At 46.5% G+C, this 17,956-nt stretch overlaps 1 long non-coding RNA gene across 8 annotated transcripts in view; it reads left to right on the forward strand.

The window, feature by feature from the left end:
* LOC115342344 overlaps positions 1–17,956 on the forward strand; it is a 78,228-nt gene that overhangs the window by 30,828 nt on the left and 29,444 nt on the right. For 5 of the 8 annotated variants that reach the window (XR_003923727.2, XR_003923725.2, XR_003923732.2 and 2 more), the window contains 3 exons: positions 1,274–1,435; positions 11,823–11,933; positions 17,744–17,851. This is a non-coding gene — a long non-coding RNA (uncharacterized LOC115342344). Of the gene's footprint in view, positions 1–1,273; positions 1,436–7,564; positions 7,699–11,822; positions 11,934–17,743; positions 17,857–17,956 lie in introns of all 8 variants that reach the window. The other 3 variants (XR_003923728.2, XR_003923726.2, XR_003923730.2) reach the window with 3 other exon arrangements.

A 17,956-nucleotide genomic window follows, 5' to 3' on the forward strand; every position in this document is an offset into this window, starting at 1 on the left:
TCCTACATAAAAATCGATTTGGGTACCACAGGACTGCCAGGTGACTAATGTAATCCCATGGTATTAAAAGGTCTTACAGAGAAATCAAAAGAACTACCGAGTGGTGAGGCTGATGGCTATACTGGACAAATCGGTAGAAATTATAATACAGAACAAAATTAATGGACATAGGAAAAAGTGACAGTCTTTCATGTGTATTTGTAAAGGGAAGTCTTATTTCACAAACCTGCTTGCTTCTTTAAAGGCCAGATAAAACATGTAGATTTAACTATCAAGACTGCATCTGTAATGCTAAATAAATCTGCTCCTGTGTGCAGTCTCTGGTATCAGGCAAAAAGGTGCATGATGCCTTGCAGCCAGCCCTCAGTGCTTGTCACCACCAGAAATGTCTAGCTGCATCAGCACTGCATAACCCTTGTCTTGGGTCTCTGATGTTTAGCAAATGCCTACTTTCCCTTTCACACCAACTAAATAAAGTATAAAGCTGTAGCTATAGCTTTTCCCCTGAAGTTTTTAATAGGTGACATTAAACGATGGTATGGAGGGAAAATTGTAAACTGCAGCACTGGCATCTGTGTGCACGTTGTTCACAAAAAAAATGGAGCATTAGCTGTCAGAGCAGTTTTCAAAGGGAAAACCCCTTACTCTTTGGACTAGATTTGGAGGGATTAGAAATTGAGAAGGAAACTGTGAGAAAATAGATAGAAAAAGACTGGGAGGCCAGCATGGGAAGTTATGGGGAACTTTCAGGAGAAAAGAAGACCTAAACTTTTACCCTTACCTCCAGTTGTTCTTTCTGGAAGATAAAGATTGTATTAATTCATATTTGCAGGCAAACTAACTTGAAGAATTTTATTCCACAGATTTAAAAATCATGGTCATTGGATGCTCAGATAAGTATAATGTAAAAAGCTCTGGGATACACACCATCTGCTTTAGATTTGTTTTAATTCATAGAGATTATCAATCCCACCCAAGTGATAAGTTTCTGTGACATGACCTATTGGGCATTTCAGCTTCTTGCAAAGGAGTACTCTGTAATTTGAATTACCGGATCCAGACTCCATACATATTTTTCTCCACAGCTCTCAGTAAGTTAGGCCACAGAAAACTAGCCAATTTCCTCTGTCTAAGCATCAGGCAGCCAAGATGACACCTGTCCTTGGGAAGAGGGATCTTCTGAAAGAGGCAGCAATGTCCTGATGCAAAACAAAGAGGGAAATGGATCCTGCCAGCCATTGACTTTCTGCCACTTCTGTTTCCATCCCTACAGGGCCTGGAGTCCGCTGGGACAAGAAGCAAACCACAGCACAGCCAGAATAGGCAGAAAGAGAAATCCCTGGATACAGATGGTCCTGCACAGACACACAGTGTGGGGAAAGTGTTGGAGTGATGACTTCCAGGCATGCTGAAAACAGATCCCGTCCCACTTACTGTAAGTCCCTACAATGTGATTTCCCTTCCCTTGTGTTCAGTGAGCATGAGCTGGTGAGAAAGAGGGGCACTCATAAGCACAGGTGAAGTATGAAAGCAAAGCACTGTCAAAGCCTCTTGAGTTTGTGGCCCAGTGCAAACCTCACTCTCTGCTCCACTTCTTAGAGCAGCATCGTCTGCCTTGTAACCTGTCTAGAAAGAAATTCCAGGACCAGTACCTCCATCTCATTGTCATGAAACCACCCTTAGGACTCCTGCTTAGGTACTGCACTCCTTCACCATGGACCAAGCTGACCAGGACCTGCTGTCCAATTGCAATGACAGGAAAAGAAGCATGCTTGCAAGCCTCTGGGCTCCATTTCAGGCCCATTGCTCTTCCTTTCCACCCAGAGAGAAACAACTAAAGCAAACCCAGCTGTACCATGTGGGAATCAACCAGCAAAGTTCAAGAAGGCATCTTCTTGGGTGTCAGTAGGTATGGTGTAAAATTTAACCTTGGCTGCAGTGAATTCCAGTACAGAAAGGTAGCTGTGTTGGTGAGCTCCCATCTAAGCCTTTGAAGGAACACAGCATCAAAGTCACCATCACACAGTTCATGGTTTCACAATAGCATTGGGTACCTTTGCTGCTCTCATTACATTCCTTTAACCATGCAGCTACCCTAAAGCAGCCACACCATGGATTTCACAGACATTTTGAGGTGGTGTGTTCAAGTCAGGTGGGCACCCAGTTATAGAATCATAGAATGGTTTGTGTTGGAAGGGACCTTAAAGATCATCGAGTTCCAAGCCCCCTGCCATGGGCAGGGACACCTTCCACTAGACCAGGTTGCTCAAAGCCGCATCCAACCTGGCCTTGAACACTTCCAGGGATGGGGCAACCACAACCTCTCTGGGCAACCTGTTCCAGTGCCTCACCACACTCACAGTGAAGAATTTCTTCCCTACATCTAACCTAAATCTACCCTCTTTCAGTTTAAAGCCATTACCCCTTGTCCTATCACTATACACCCTTGTAAAAAGTCCCTCTCCAGCTTTCTTGTAGGCCCCCGTTACGTACTGGAAGGCTGCTATAAGGTGTCCCCAGAGCCTTCTCTTATCCAGGCTGAACAACCCCAACTCTCAGCCTGTCTTCATAGGAGAGGTGTTCCAGCCCCCTGATCATCTTCATGGCCCTCCTCTGGACTCGCTGCAACAGGACCATGTCCTTCTTATGTTGGGGGCCACAGAGCTGGATGCAGTACTCCAGGTGGGATGTCATGAGAGCAGAGTAGAGGAGGAGAATCCTCTCTCTCAACCTGCTGGTCACACTTTTTTTGATGCAGGCCAGGATACGGTTGGCTTTCTGGGCTGCAAGCGCACATAGAATCATAGAATCATAGAATCATAGAATCATTTAGGTTGGAAAAGACCTTCAAGATCATTGAGTCCAACCATCAACCATGCCCACTAAACCATGTCCTGAAGTACACTGTCCACTAGCTTTTTGAATACCTCCAGGGATGGTGACTCAACCACTTCCCTGGGCAGCCCATTCCAATGTTTGACAACCCTCTCAGTAAAAAAATTTTTCCTAATATCTAACCTAAATCTCCCTTGCCTCAACTTGAGGCCATTTCCTCTTGTCCTATCTCCAGCCACCTGACAGAAGAGACCAACCCCCACCTCACTACAACCCCCTTTCAGGTAGTTGTAGAGAACTATAAGGTCTCCCCTCAGCCTTCTCTTTTCTAGACTAAACAGCCCCAGTTCCCTCAGCCACTCCTCATAAGACTTGGTCAAGTCATGTTGAGCTTCTCGTCAACCAACACCCCCAAGTCTTTCTCCTCAGGGCTGCTCTCAATCCATTCATTGCCCAGCCTGTTTTTGTGATTGGGATTGCCCCGACCCATGTGCAGGACCTTGCACTTGGCCTTGTTGACCTTCATGAAGTTCACACGGGCCCACCTCTCAAGCCTGTCAAGGTCCCTCTGAATGTCATCCCTTCCCTCCAGCATCTCGACCACCCCACACAGCTTGGTGTCATCGGCAAACTTTCTGAGCGTGCACTCAATCCCACTGTCCATGTTGTCAACAAAGATGTTAAACAACGCCAGTCCCAATACTGACCCCTGAGGAACACCATTCATCACTGGTCTCCATTTGGACATCGAGCCATTGACCACAACTCTTTGAGTGGGATTATCCAGCCCATTCCCTATCCACTGAGTGCTCCATCCGTCAAATCCTTGTCTCTTCAATTTAGAGACAAGGGTGTCATGGGGGACAGTGTCAAATGCTTTGCACAAGCCCAGGTAGATGACATCAGTTGCTCTTCCTTTATCCAATGCTGTAACCTTGTTGTAGAAGGCCACCTGATTTGTCAGGCATGATTTGCCCTTAGTGAAGCCGTGTTGGCTGTCACCAGTCATCTCCTTATTTTCCATGTGCCTTAGCATAGTTTCCAGGAGGATCTGCTCCATGATCTTGCCAGGTACAGAGGTGGGACTGATTGGCTTGTAGTTCCTTGGGTCTTCCTCTTTTACCTTTTTAAAAATGGAGGTTATGTTTCCCCTTTTTCACTCAGTGGGAACTTCCTCAGGCTGCCACAATTTCTCAAATATGATGGATGGTGGCTCAGCCACTTCATCCACCAGTTCCCTCAGGACCTGCAGATGTATCTCATCAGGTCCCATGGACTTGTGCACCTTCAGGTTCCTTAGATGGTCTCAAACCTGATCTTCTCCTACTGTGGGCGGTTCTTCATTCTCCTAGTCCCTGCCTTTGCTTTCTGTGACTTGGGTGGTGTGGCTGGAGCACTTGCCAGTGAAGACTGAGGTAAAACAGTCATTGAGTACCTCAGCCTTCTCCATGTCCCAGGTAACCACATCTCCCGTTTCTTTCTGGAGAGGGCCCACATTTTCCCTAGTCTTCCTTTTATCACCAACATATCTATAGAAGCTTTTCTTGTTGCCCTTGACATCCCTGGCCAGATTTAATTCTATCATCAGGGCTTTAGTTTTCCTAACCTGATCCTTGGCTTCTCAGACAATTTCTCTGTATTCCTCCCAGGCTACCTGTCCTTGCTTCCACCCTCTGTAGGTTTCTGTTTTGTGTTTGAGTTTGTCCAGAATCTCCTTGGTCATCCATGCAGACCTCTTGGTGTTTTTGCCTGACTTCCTCTTTGTTGGGATGCATTGCTGCTGAGTTTGAAGGAGGTGATGCTTGAATATTAACCAGCTTTCTTGGGCCCCTCTTCTCTCCAGGGCTTTATCCAGTGGCACTCTACCAAGCAGAGGCCAAGGTCTGCTCTCCTGAATTCCAAGGTAGCGAGTTTGCTGTGCACCCTCCTCACTGCCCTAAGGATCTTGAACTCTACCATTCACTGCAGGCGAGGCTTCCCTTGAGCTTCACATTCCCCACCAGCCCCTCCTTGTTGGTGAGAACAAGGTCTGGCATAACACCTCTCCTCGTTGGTTCCTCTATCACTTGGAGAAGGAAGTTATCATCAACATATTCCAGGAACCTCCTGAATGGCTTATGCCCTGCTGTGTTGTCCCTCCAACAGATACCAGGGTGGTTGAAGTCCCCCATGAGGACCAGGGCTTGTGAACGTGAGGCTGCTCCTATCTGTCTATAGAGGGACTCATCCACTCAGTCTTCCTGGTTGGGTGGCCTGTAGCAGACTCCCACTATAATGTCACCTGTCCCTGCCCTCCCTTTAATCCTGACCCATAAGCTCTCAGTCAGCTGCTCATCCATCCCCAGGCAGAGCTCCATGTACTCCAACTGGTCATTGACATAGAGGGTGACACCCCCTTCTCGTCTCCCCCGCCTGTCCTTCCTGAAGAGCCTGTATCCTTCCATTCCAACACTCCAGTCATAGGAGCCATCCCACCACATCTCCATAATGCCATTAAGATCATAGCTCTGCAGGCATGTGCAATTCTCTAATTGTTCTTGTTTATTCCCCATGCTACATGTGTTTACATAGAGGCATTTAAGTTGGGCCCCTGATGAAACTGACTTACTGGCTGAAGTAGCTGGAATTCCTCTGTGCTGCCTTTCAGGTGCTCTCCTGGTGAACTGTGATCCCTCTCCAGGCTCTGGGCATCTATTGCTGGCACTGGTATCAAACCGGTAGGAGTGGGATGGATTGAGGTTCCCCTTCCCCAGCAACTTTAGTTTAAAGCACTCTTCAGCAGCTTGGCAAGGCTATGACTGAATATGCTCTTCTCCTTCACTGACAGATGGACCTCATTAGCCCCCAGTAGACCAAGTTTCTCAAAGCAAGTCCCACAACCATTTGTTGATTCGCCAGATTCAACTGGTCCTTTCAAACCCCTTCCCTTTGACCGGGAGGACTGATGAAAAAACTACCTGTGCTCCAGAGTCCCATACCAATGCTCCCAGGGCTCTGTAATCCTTGATACTCCTCAGACTGCTCCTGGCTGTATCAGTGGTCCCTATGTGAAACAACAGCAGTGGATAATAGCCAGTGGACTGTACGAGGCTTGGTAGTCTCTCGGTGACATCTGTGATATGAGTCCCCGGTAAGCAGCACACCTCTCTAGAAAGTGTATCAGGTCAGCAAATGGGTGCCTCCATACCTCCCAGAAGAGAGTTGCCTACGACTATCACCCATCGCCTTTTCTTAGTTGCACAGGTTGTCTGCTGGGGAGCAGATCGGACTGCCTCACTCAGCTCCAGCGTCTCTCCTGATGTGACAGGTCTTTCCTCTTCAGTCTGCAGAGTGGTGAAGTGGTTCTGCAAGGGCAACTCAGGCTCTGGGGGAAGTCTCTTCCTCCTGCTAGTCCTTGCAATTGCAAGCTTCGATTCTTCTGCATTATTGGCCCCCCCTCCGTTCTGTGTGTGCTGGTGGGGGAGTTTTTGGCTGTTTGGCCATGCTGTCTGTCCCTGCCCCAGGAGGAAGGTCTAGGCACTTCCTGCAGTTTGAGATCTGCACTGCAGCCTCTTCCTTCAGCAGCTCCATCTGGGTGGAGGCATCGGCCACCACTGGGGTAGATGGTGCAGACCCCCCAGCCGGAGCTGCAGCTTTTGCTCTCAGATGAGTGCCCACCATTCTGCATTGAGGGTCAGGGAGGATGAGTGCCCTTGACCTGTGCAGCTGGTCACAGAATGGTACCCAGTTGCTGGGTTATGTAGACTTCAAGTCTCTCCACTCAGCCAGTGGAATGTCCCTCCTTCAAAGAGGTGCCCTCTCTGTGCGCCCTTCCACACAAACTGCCATGCTATGCCATGTTTGCTCACTCTGTTCGCAGCGCTCCTGGTCTGAGCGCTCCCGGTCTGAGCGCTCCCTAGGGCTGCCTTTTGTAGGAGTGGGTGGTGGCCACCATTACTCCTGGCCCTGCCCACACCTTGTCAGCCGCTCTCTCTCACGAGAGCTGCCAGCTCCTGATGGGTCTCCATGCTCTCCAGGGTTTTCCCCAGCTCAGGAATCACTCCCGTACACCGCAATCCCCCACCCCGCTGTGGAATGCACCTGCACTGGATGGAGCTCATCGCCTCAGCAAGTTGGTGGATATCAGAACAGAATGTTCTGATGCAGGGACTCTCCCCACCAAATGCAGGATGCTTTCCGAAAGATAAGTAGTTTCCTCCTTTGCACTGAGCTTGCCCACTCTTTCATGTGACTTTTCCTGAAGATGGGCACCAATGGTATTAAACTTTCACCCCCTGCAAAAGTGGAGAGAATTCATTCACAGAAGCAATTAGCAGGAGATCTCAAAATAGCACTGATCTCACCCTGTCCCCTTCAATGTCATGTCATCAGCAGTTACCCTGGCAGGAGGATTAGCAAGTTTTCCTCTTGTCCTATATGAGCTTAATGCAGAAGAAGCAGGGGAGCTAAAGATTGCCTAGGGCAGCAGCCTGCAGCTATGACCAGGTAAGCCCACCTGTACTGTTTCTGGTGCACAGCATGAAATTCACAGTCTTCTCACCCACAAGCAATCTGTAAGCCTCCTATGTGAGGCCCATAATGCCCATTTAAAAAGAGATCCCTTTGTTGTCTCCCTCCCCATTAGTCAGCTCTAGGAGGCTGGAGAGAGCTCAGAGCTGCTCAGCTTCTTCTCAGGTAGGAAATCTCCTTTTGTGGATCAATGTTTTCCCTATGATTCTCCACATGACAGGCCTCACCTATCGCAAGAGAAACACAACTGCCAGCAGCCATAAGTCCTTTCTGGAAGTGCAGGTGGCTGCCTTCTGCACCATGGGAGACTGCCTGGGTATGGCTCCAGCCTGGCCAAGTACTGCCTTTATGAAGGTAAAGACATTCAAGTCTGTACAGCTACCGTGCAATGAGCCGCCACCTTTTGCAGTGCTACACCCAGCTTGTCCCAGTCCCACACAGCTGGATGAGTGTTTTTCTTAGCCAAGTATCTGCACTTCTAAGAGGTAGGAGTCCACAAGCTCCCTCAGCAGTTTCCACTATATATCATCATTAGGATCAGATCCAGGAAGGAAGGTTGAAGAGATCAAAGTACCTGTGTCACAGGCAAGAAACCACCCAACTGTCCTCCAGTATCTCACAGGTGATTGCCCAGATGTTTCTGCATCCTTTAGGCTGCCATTGCCCTCAGTATCTTGCAGCCCCTGTGCTACCTTGCTAAGGAGATTTCAAGGAGAACTGTTCCAGGATATTGATTGTGTTATTAGGAGCTTTACACCATCAAACAAGGAGTGGGACAACTGGGCAGCTGACAATACAGTCTCACTCCATTAACATGTGGAGATTGAGCACTTGTCAACTAATTTTTGTAAGAATTGCAGTTCTCTCTTCTGCAGCATCTGAGCTGTGAGGTAACCCAAGGATTCTGGAGTCCAAACATGGACTGACAAGTTGGGTTGTCAGAGACGGTTTTGAATGCCCCAGTACTAACTAAAGAGTAATTGTCTGCCTCGCAGATGTATGGCATTTTGGAATTTGGGGTTAGCTTTTTGGCATCGCTCTCCTGCTGTTTCTAGAATGACTGCAAAGTGGGAAGGGTGAGACCCAGCACAAAGAGCAATGAGTTCAGGGTGGAGCGTGGAATCCTTAGTTACCTTATCTTCAAAACAAAGCTAGTCCCACCATTAGCTGCCTTCTGCTGAGCAGCCCCATGGATAGAGCGTTTGACTACAAAGTGAGAGGTCTATGTTCTTCACTTTCCTCAGCATGGGAGGGATGTGCATACTCAGCATCCTTTCCTTGTCTCTGAGATCTTGGTCCTTTACCAGTGGGTAAGGATGTGTTCTGTGTGTGTGTGCACTGTCCACAGCCCTGCCTTGAAGCTTGGCCAATGTGCAGGCAGGCACACTGAGCCTCTTTTAAGTTAAGTCCCTGTTGTGGTTTAAACCCAGCTGGCAACCAAGCACCACACAGCCGCTCACTCACCTCCCCCACAGGGGGATGGGGGAGAGAATCAGAAGGGTAAAAGTGAGAAAACTCGTGGGCTGAGATAAAGTCAGTTTAATGGGTAAAGCAAAAGCCATGTACGCAGGCAAAGCAAAACAAGGAGTTCATTCACTACTTCCCATTGGCAGGCAGGTGTTCCGCCTCCATCTCCAGGAAGGCAGGGCTCCATCATGTGTAACAGTTACTTGGGAAGGCAAATGACATAACTCTGAATGTGTCCTCCCCCCTCCTTCTTCTCCCCCCAGCTTTATATGCTGAGCATGATGTCATATGGTCTGGAATATCCCTTTGGTGAGTTGGGGTCAGCTGTCCCAGCTGTGTCCCCTCCCAACTTCTTGTGCACTCCCAGCTTACCCACTGGTGGGGTGGTGTGAGAAGCAGAAAAGGCCTTCACTCTGTGTAAGCACTGCTCAGCAATCATGAAAACATCCCGGTATAATCAACACTGTTTTCAGCACAAATCCAAAACATAGCCCCATACTAGCTACTATGAAGAAAATTATCTCTATCACAGCCAAAACCAGCACAGTCCCCTTGGTGTGTCACTGGCTGTCTACAAACACATGTGGTACACATAATTAACAGAGATAGTGGGTTGAGATGATACAGTTGAAAAGGTGCTTTGCTGGGATACATTTGTGAAAGTATGCTTTTTTTCCTTAGGCTGCTCTGTTATGTTTCAGTTATGCTATTTATAGTTCTTTAGTAGGCTATGAGATCTTTGATCAGCTTTAACAGTCTTTTCTGCTAAATTATACCTCCAGCAGCATATTTAAGATTCCTTTCATCATCCTAAGCATTTTATCTGAGAAGCTAAATATTCAAAAATTGTGACTTCTTCCATATTGTCTACATTGTAGCTTTTGGTAAGATAAGCAATCAACTCTCACTTATCAGACAGGGTGAGAGACCCAGGTGGTGAGATAGATCAGATTATTTGAGTTCTACAGAAGCCACAGGATCGCTGTGTAATCTGAGTTACGTGAATGAAGTGTCTGTTCTGCAGAGATTACCAATGAATAACTGGATGCATTTAACAGTGCTTGAGGTTTTTAGGTGGGCTGTTGTTCAGGAGAAGGTCTAATTCAATCTATATTCATACATCTGCATAGACCAGATCCTGAGCAAATAATGCAAACTGAAACCCAGGCTGGAGACTAGAGCATGATGCAGATACTTGTAAGGTATTGCAGACAGAAAGCTAATTTTGAACCAGCATTACTTGACCTAGTTGGTTGCTGATGAGGGCACTAGGTGTTTCTGGTGTTTCACAACAGCTTCTCATTTCTGAGAGTCCCAAGCAGCAGGGAAGAAATTACTCAGCTTGAGGAGCAATTGTTCCGGTTTCTTTTCCTGCTTTTATTTCTTCAGGCTCTTTCTCTTTAGGATACTAAGACACCACCTTCATCTCTTTCATTTCCCCTTTGTCTGCTAAACTGTTTGGCATTATGCCCAGAATAGTGAATGGCAGCCATTGCCTAAGCCCTCCTCTTAGGTGTCAGTTAGTATTTGCAGGAGTCTTACAAAAAGGGTGTTGTTTCAGCATGGATTGCCTAAATTCACTTCCACCAGGAATTGAGTATGTAGTATCAGTGTCCTTATATTCTAGAAAAAAATATTTTGTTCAGTGCCTTGACTCTGCCTTAAAAACATGTATGGCAAAGTGAGACCTAGATACTAAAAGACCACTTTCTAGTCTAATACTTTTTCTTGACAGATTCTGTAACTCTTACAGAGTGGAATAGTATCCCCCCCAGAATAAATGGCATCATTTCCATTCTCGGATCAGAGTATTAACATATAGCACTTTCCACGTAAAACAAAAAAAAAACCCAAACCCAAAAAACTATCACCCCAAAACAGCAGAGGCTGGGATAGTGACAGATCCTTTCCCAGTAGATACAAAAATAATGTGAAATAGAGCTACACTTATGACTATTCTAGAAAAGAACAATGATATAGGTTGGAGTCTGAAGTTCCCTTACTTGCTCATAACTTTCCCCCCCCCAAAAAAGAACTCAAATCACTACTTGCTGGATTTTCAGCTTGCAAGTGTTGTTGTTGGCCATGCTGTCAATATGGTAGGGCCTGCCTAGACAGATCAGTTTGCTCTGTAGCCTGTGATGGACAGTCTGACAGAGAATGCTCAACCTCTGCTGTAGCAGCATTTCTGCTGCCCTCTGTGTAAAATGAGAGCTCACGGGAATGTTAGCACAGGACAAGCAGAAATGTCAGAACACTGCTCTGTAGCAAAACTGCTCATCCCTACACTTCTGCTAGGATGTGGCTGGACACTGAACCCTGGAGATGGTAAGAGCACATTTTCCATATTAAAAGGTTATTTATCAATTCAGTGTAGATCTGCTAAGGTGCATGATTTCAATGTTATGTACAGAATGTGCTCAGTCCATATTTTTGATGTGTCATCTGGTTAGGTAATGTGCCATTAAACTAACATTTCTGATAAATGTGGCTGAAGGAATGGGCTGAGAGAATTGCTGGAAGCAATAAATGATTTCCCAGGAAGAACTACTGAGGATCATAACTACCCAGACTTTAAACCTGCAGGTTGAAAAGCAGTGTGGGCCATCCATTCTTTACCATGGCGAATGTAAGCAAAAATTTCTGGGTGTACATGTGAGCACTTGTGAAGGTAAGCTGATGTCACAGGCTGGCCATGAAGGGACCATAATGGCCTTGCTATCCCCTGTCCCTTCTGCTCTATTCAGAAATTAATTTCTACAGATCTTAATGCAGTTGTGATTTACCTTCACTACACGTCAAGGAAAGTGAATGCATCTGTCCTAGGGGGAACTTTGACGACAAGTTTGTTGCTAAGTAGCTTCCCACAGAGTGGTATTCTTGGAAGTCCTCAGAATGAGTTAACTGAACATGAGAAGCAAATAAAACCCACAATCTGAGATTAGAGGATGGGCAGATTTCAAATGTGCACCACAGGTGCACCATTACTCACACTCCTCCTGTCTCCACAGCTAACATCAGCGGAAGAGATCTGGGCGGTAGATTCTGGCCAAGGAGGTGACATTCAGGATGCCCTTTCTATCACCCACCAAAGCAGCTGAGGGGCTCCTGTTACAGAGCAGGTGAGTGGGTTGGGCAAGCTGGGAGACCACTGGGTAGAAAAAGGTAATTGAAACAGCAAGTAGCCAGAAGAGGAGGAAGGAAGAGGAAGGAAAAGAAGCAAGGAAGGAGCACAGTATTAACCCCTGCAGGCAACTGTGGCATAACCTAAAATAAGCTGTACTTGTGAGATCAAAGGTCCATGTAGCCCAACTTTCTGACTTTGAAAGTGATGCCCAGGAAGGAGCAGCATCTTGCCTATGGCAACATAGAGCAGCACTTGTCTAAAACTCTCCTGATTCCCAGTAATTTGTATTTATGGAAGCCCTGAGCACGACATGATGGCTGGGTGTTTAACAGCTCATGGTGGATTTTTAAAACTGATGAATTTGTCCAAGCACTTTATGAACCCATGAACTGTTCTTGGAACTTATGGCATGTTACTGTGATCCTCTACTGAGGCTAACTCATAGAAAGCAAACATCCACATATGCAGTTCAATTCACTTTGTTATTATCTTTGACTGAATGTTGCAAATATATATCTTCTTCGCACCTCATCCAAATTTTCATATGAAGTCACATATTTGAGGAAGTAAAAATAGTGATTAAACTGCAGAGAGCATCTCCCAGGTGCCAAGATAGACTATGGTATAGTTAATCTGCAGTACATATTTATACTACAGCAGGATATTTTTCTTGTAGTATTTTCAAGAGAAATTTTTTTCCAAACACTGAGGCTCCCATCACTTCAGAGGCTCCACCACAGCCTCCTATGTAATATTAGGAGATAGATTTCCTTGGTGGTCAGCTTAAATTTTTCCTTAATTTCTCTCCACATCTGAGGTGCCGAGAGAAGCATACAATTCCCTGCTCCTCCTGAAGGGCAAATCAGTTGGATAAAGCAGAACAGCTCCAGCAGAAAACAATGGGACCATGTCACCAGATAGCCAGCAGCCAGGGAGTCAGGGTGCTTGTGGCCCTTGTGGGAGATTAGCAGCTGGGGGTTTTAACAGTGCTTTCATCCCCTGTCCTGAGGAGATTCCCTATTCGCCCCACTAAAGTCTACAATGGACAGACCTTTCTATCCATGTGGCTTGTCAAAAAAGTACGTGGAAAGATTTGAGTTTATCCCAAAGGAGAAGTGAATTCTGAGTCCAAAGGAGGAGGGGATGTTGTTTTACATCTCAGTCAGGAGTGTGGCCTGAGAAAATATATCCCAAATCTGCTGCAGCTCAAGATGCAATGCCTACTTCACTCCATCACTGCTTTGCTAAGCAACACAGGTGTATGTTGCCTTCCTTCCAAATCGGTCCCTCAGGTCCCTCAAAGTGTCTGCTGCTCCCTGAGAAGTGCCTCAGATGGCCAGTATCTTGCAAGGTGCAAGGTCTCAGAGCAGAGCTGTGTCTTGACTGCACTGCTGTCTGCCTCATATATTTGCTAAGCCTGGCTTTCACCCCTTAGTGCTCCAAAGTATATGTTGTCCGCAGTCCTATCTGTGTTGAAACTCTGAATTAAATAGAAATAATGCATGTAGAAATGGGAGAAAGAAAGGACGTCTTTGTAGGCCGTTTTCCTGGACGTATGGCAGATTCATTGGTAAATTCATGGAGAATTCAGCTGTTGAATTTAATTTTATTTCCTCAAACTCTTTGTCAAGAAGTTTCTTCCTTTAATACAGAATACTTCCAAAAAATTCTAGAATTGGAATAGTTAGCTCAGGAGATACAGATGTCCCTCTAGTCCAGGAGTTCATAGATCTGAGATCTTCTGCAGTGGGGCAGCAGTTCTGTTGGAACATATGTACTGTATCTATTTTAAACTTTCTCTCCGAGATGGTACTTTATGGCCACTTTGGAGCAGTGTTTTCCCCATGATCGGTTAGTTCTTGTCAGCTGACAGGCAGCCCTACTCCACAAACAGTGTGGCAATGCAAAAGGCTATCATTCTGCAGTTATGGCAATAAATATCCAGGGGGAAGGAATCTTTGGTTTCCCTCCCCATGGTATGCTATTTGGATCCTGGTAATTTATCACAATTTCTGGCCTCCTCAAGTGAATGATGCTGTTAGTTCAGCATGAAAGAAAACCCAAGAATGTGATTTTTTTTCTGTATGTTCTAGCTATCTGTGATGTACCTTGTTTAGACTAGCACATTGCTACAGTTCACATTGCACCGAGAGGTATTTTTTTACAAGTTAAAGAATTCTGAAAAAACAGTCTTATCATAGGTCCATAAAAATAACAAGAGTTCTTATTTTTACAGGGTGTTTACAGTGTTAGTTAAATTAAAGGCAAATTAATTATTTATCAATTTTGAAAAAATCAGTGTTTTTATATACCTTAGAATGTATTTCCCAAACTGACCTTCTTGTTCAGCAAACCAAACAAACAGAACCCTAAAATGGGTACTCCTTCCAATTGGAAAAAGAAGATTTTGATAGATAAAAATTTCAGATATTAAAATGTCTACGCAATTTTGCTGAGTATTACAAGGCAAAGTGGGATATATACACCTTCTCAGAAATTATAGCACCTTTTCAAGGCAGAATCAGTAGCTGACTATGAAATGTAAACATAAAAATAGACATGATGACCATCACAGTTTCAGTTGCAAGAAAGCTATTGATATACTTGCTATTTTTCTATAAAAGTGTATATGATACCATCCATATCTAGACAGTCTTTGGGAGATGCTTCTTTACAACAGATCCTTAAAAGCATAGGCTAAAGGAGATCATGCAATATTCTAGATACTCTGTTCTACCATACAGTTTTTCTCATTAAAATATTTCCTTAATATTTACTCCAAATCCTTTTTACTTTAAATTAAACTGTTATAGTCCTGCAATATAAACCTCTATATCTCTTAATGAAAATGTTTTTCATTTAACAAAATTATTTTCTTACTCCTATACCCAGTCTTTACTTTTCTCATCTCTTGACTTAAAAAATGAAGTTCTACCCAAACCTTTTTCTAAGCCACATTCTTTATACTTGTCACTCTGGCTCCTCCTTACGTTACAGCAAGATTTTTCTTTTTTTTTTCAGAAGACATCTACAAAGTGTGCTCTATTCAAAGTACTATAGACTATCACTAACATAGATAAACCATTGCTGAGGAAAGAAAACATTCATATCCCGCACCATAGAAAGAGTACTTATACTTGCAATAATTAGATATACCGGTTTTGCTATATTTGACATTGTTGAGTGTGTAAAAAACTTGTGCCCCCGATGCCTTTTCTCCCTGGCTCAGATAACAAAACCCATGCATTTTTCTCTTTGATTTCATCTTCCCAAAGTACTTTGTTTCTCTTCATTAAATTTTCTTCTGAAAATTAGAGATATTTTCTCCAATTTTCCAGAGCTATGTTTAAGTCTGATCCAATTCTACCCTGCCAAAGAGCTTGGATGCCCCCCTTCCCAAACGACACAGCACCAGTGACTGCTTCTGTCAGCTCAGGGTCTTCTTTCAGCATTGATGACCCTAACATTTCCGAGCCTTCTTTGGCCCATTCCACCTGTCTTTGTTCCGTCCCAGTGGTGAATACATGAGACTGGCTGTCCCACCTGGTTGGATTTTAACCTTTCTGGTGTGATTCGTTCATAATACGTGGGCCAGGAGGTTTCAGCAGCTCTAAAAGCACCCATTTTTAAGTGTGTCCCCGTTGCGGGTCTGTAGCGGACCAGCCACCCAGAGGAGGGTCCGCCTCGATGGCTCCATGCTGCCACCCCCCTGGCAATGGGTGCCTTGAGCAGTGGGCCTGGTCGGCTGCTGCCTCCCGAGCTCCCTGTGACTGACAGGAGCCTGCTGGAGCCCTGTGACCGGTACCCCCTGCTCCCAACCCCTGGTAATAATGCCATCATCCTTCTGCCAAGGATCCCTAAAAGAACCTGTCTGTCGCTCCGGTGCAGTTGACAAGACCCGAGCTGAGAATGAAAACTGATGGGGCCTGTGTCCTCTGAACAACAGTCCAAGTGGCGAGGCGAAAGGCACAGCCACCGTCGCAACTGACATCTCTGGGCCTTGGTTTCCTCTGCCTGGTTGCCTGTGGTGACTGTACCAGGCAGTAGTGACTCCGGCTTTACTGAGCTCTCCAAAGGGCTAGCAGAGGTCAGGCTGCAGGAAGAGCCGGGTCTCCATAACCGTCACGTGATGGCCACCGGCCTAGCCAGGTGTTCTCCTGCAGCCCTGATACTCCAGTGGCCCTTGAGGGATCTCCGGTGTACAGCCCTACTACCTTCCCTCAGTGAGTGCTGTGAAAGCACAGCCTGAGCAAAGGGACATGGCCTTCTGCAATGCTGCTGAACCTTGGAGCAAGCCCGGCCTCTGTCTTCATCCTCACCCAGACAGGGACACAGGGGGAGGCAGTGGTAAAAAAAAAAAAGCCGAGCTACAGCCCAGCCCGACTTTTTCATTTGCTGCTTTACAAGAGAAGTGATGCCCCCACCTACCCCCACACTGAGCCCAGCTGACCCTCTGGAAGTACCTGGGCAGCTGCTCTGCTCTCCCGTGGGACAGCACGTCCCAGGAGGGCATGGCGAGCACCCAGGCGCTGGGCTGGCACAGCATCATTGCACGGACTTCAGAGGGGCCACTCTTGATTTATACCCTTACCAGGGACGGCACACTTGGGCCTGCTTCTTATTTTTAACATTTAGCTGAGAAAGGAGCTGTGCCAGAGCAAGTCTCTCTGGGGTAAGAATAGCATCTGCCGTCTTAGGACATAACACAGTTGTCCAGCTCCTACATGGCAGCACGTTGCGCCGAGATATAGAAGGCAACCTACCCACCGAGGAATGTCTTCGAGTGCTATTAGTGGAAGCATATCATCTGCACAAACAGGCAAGACCCCACGCCGGAGTCTTACTAGAGCCGTGCTTATGGCAAGTCCTGCCTGAGGGTGTGCACCTGTCCCTGAGCTTAGGGCACACATCTGCCTGCTTTATTTTCAACCATATGAAAGCCAGAGAGATACGAGAGGGTGTGTAACCGCGTGCAAGTGAAACACACAGGAAGCTAGAGGAAGAAATGGTTGACTTACTTTGCAAAACAGAGTCTACAGAAGGCTACGGTAGGTCAGAACAAACACAGTTATACCCGTGACGCGAGAGCTGCTTCTTCAGTGACTTGCCTGTCCTTTCCCACCAATGCCCTTTGTGACAGTTCTTTTGTACAAGTCATCGAAGAAACTATCTCCAGGTACCACACTTACCAGTGTGGCCAGGAGCCATCAGCCTGCTCACTCCTCTTCACGCCTGCTTTCTCCTCTCTTTCCCTCTCTCTGGCTTTGCTGGCTGCATTCCTTCATTCCAATGACACATCCTCGAGCTTCCACGGTGGAGGTAATGTGAGGCAAAGGATGATGCAGGGGTCTGTAGAGCAGGATTTTGGAGAGTCTCAGAAGTTTATGCTTCCACAAGCCATTACAGCTAACAGGGATACTCATGGGTGTTGTGTGTCATCTAGGCTCTACCCAGCCCCACCTGAAGCTTTGGAGACACCTGCAGGCATGGCTAGAGATTCTCAAGCCACCCAAGAGGAGCTGTCAGCTCATAGGTGGGTTTGGGCAGGCAAGGCTCACCACAAGAGACCCTGGCTGTGGTGGCAGACCAACGGACGCTGTCAGGCAAGGACAAAGAATGCAGGGGATGAGGAGGGATGAACAAGGTTGGGAGTCTGCTAGGGAGCCATGGGGAAAAGTTGTGCAGTGTCATGAGAAGGGAGGACTAGTCTAGCATCTCTGCAAGCTGTTGGGTGGCTTTCTTAAGGTCCTTGTGATTGAAACCGAGGTCTGCTCCTAAAGAGCCATCTCCCATTGCTCTCTTCAGACAGCACTGACAGAGGTTCTGCTCACCAATGCTCGCTAGTGACGCTGGAAGCAGGCTGCACTTCCTTCTGAGAGCTGGTGTGCTGGTGAGGCTGCACTTGGGAGCCAGGTAAGGTGAGAGCCCTTTGGATATTGCTGTCATAGGCGTACAGCCATGGAGCTGCCAGTCGCAACTTCCTAGCAGTGTGAGCATCTATTTGGAGACAAAGCCTCC

The sequence above is a fragment of the Aquila chrysaetos genome, chromosome 5 (genome assembly GCF_900496995.4).
Source record: "Aquila chrysaetos chrysaetos chromosome 5, bAquChr1.4, whole genome shotgun sequence".
NCBI classification, from domain to species: domain Eukaryota; kingdom Metazoa; phylum Chordata; class Aves; order Accipitriformes; family Accipitridae; genus Aquila; species Aquila chrysaetos.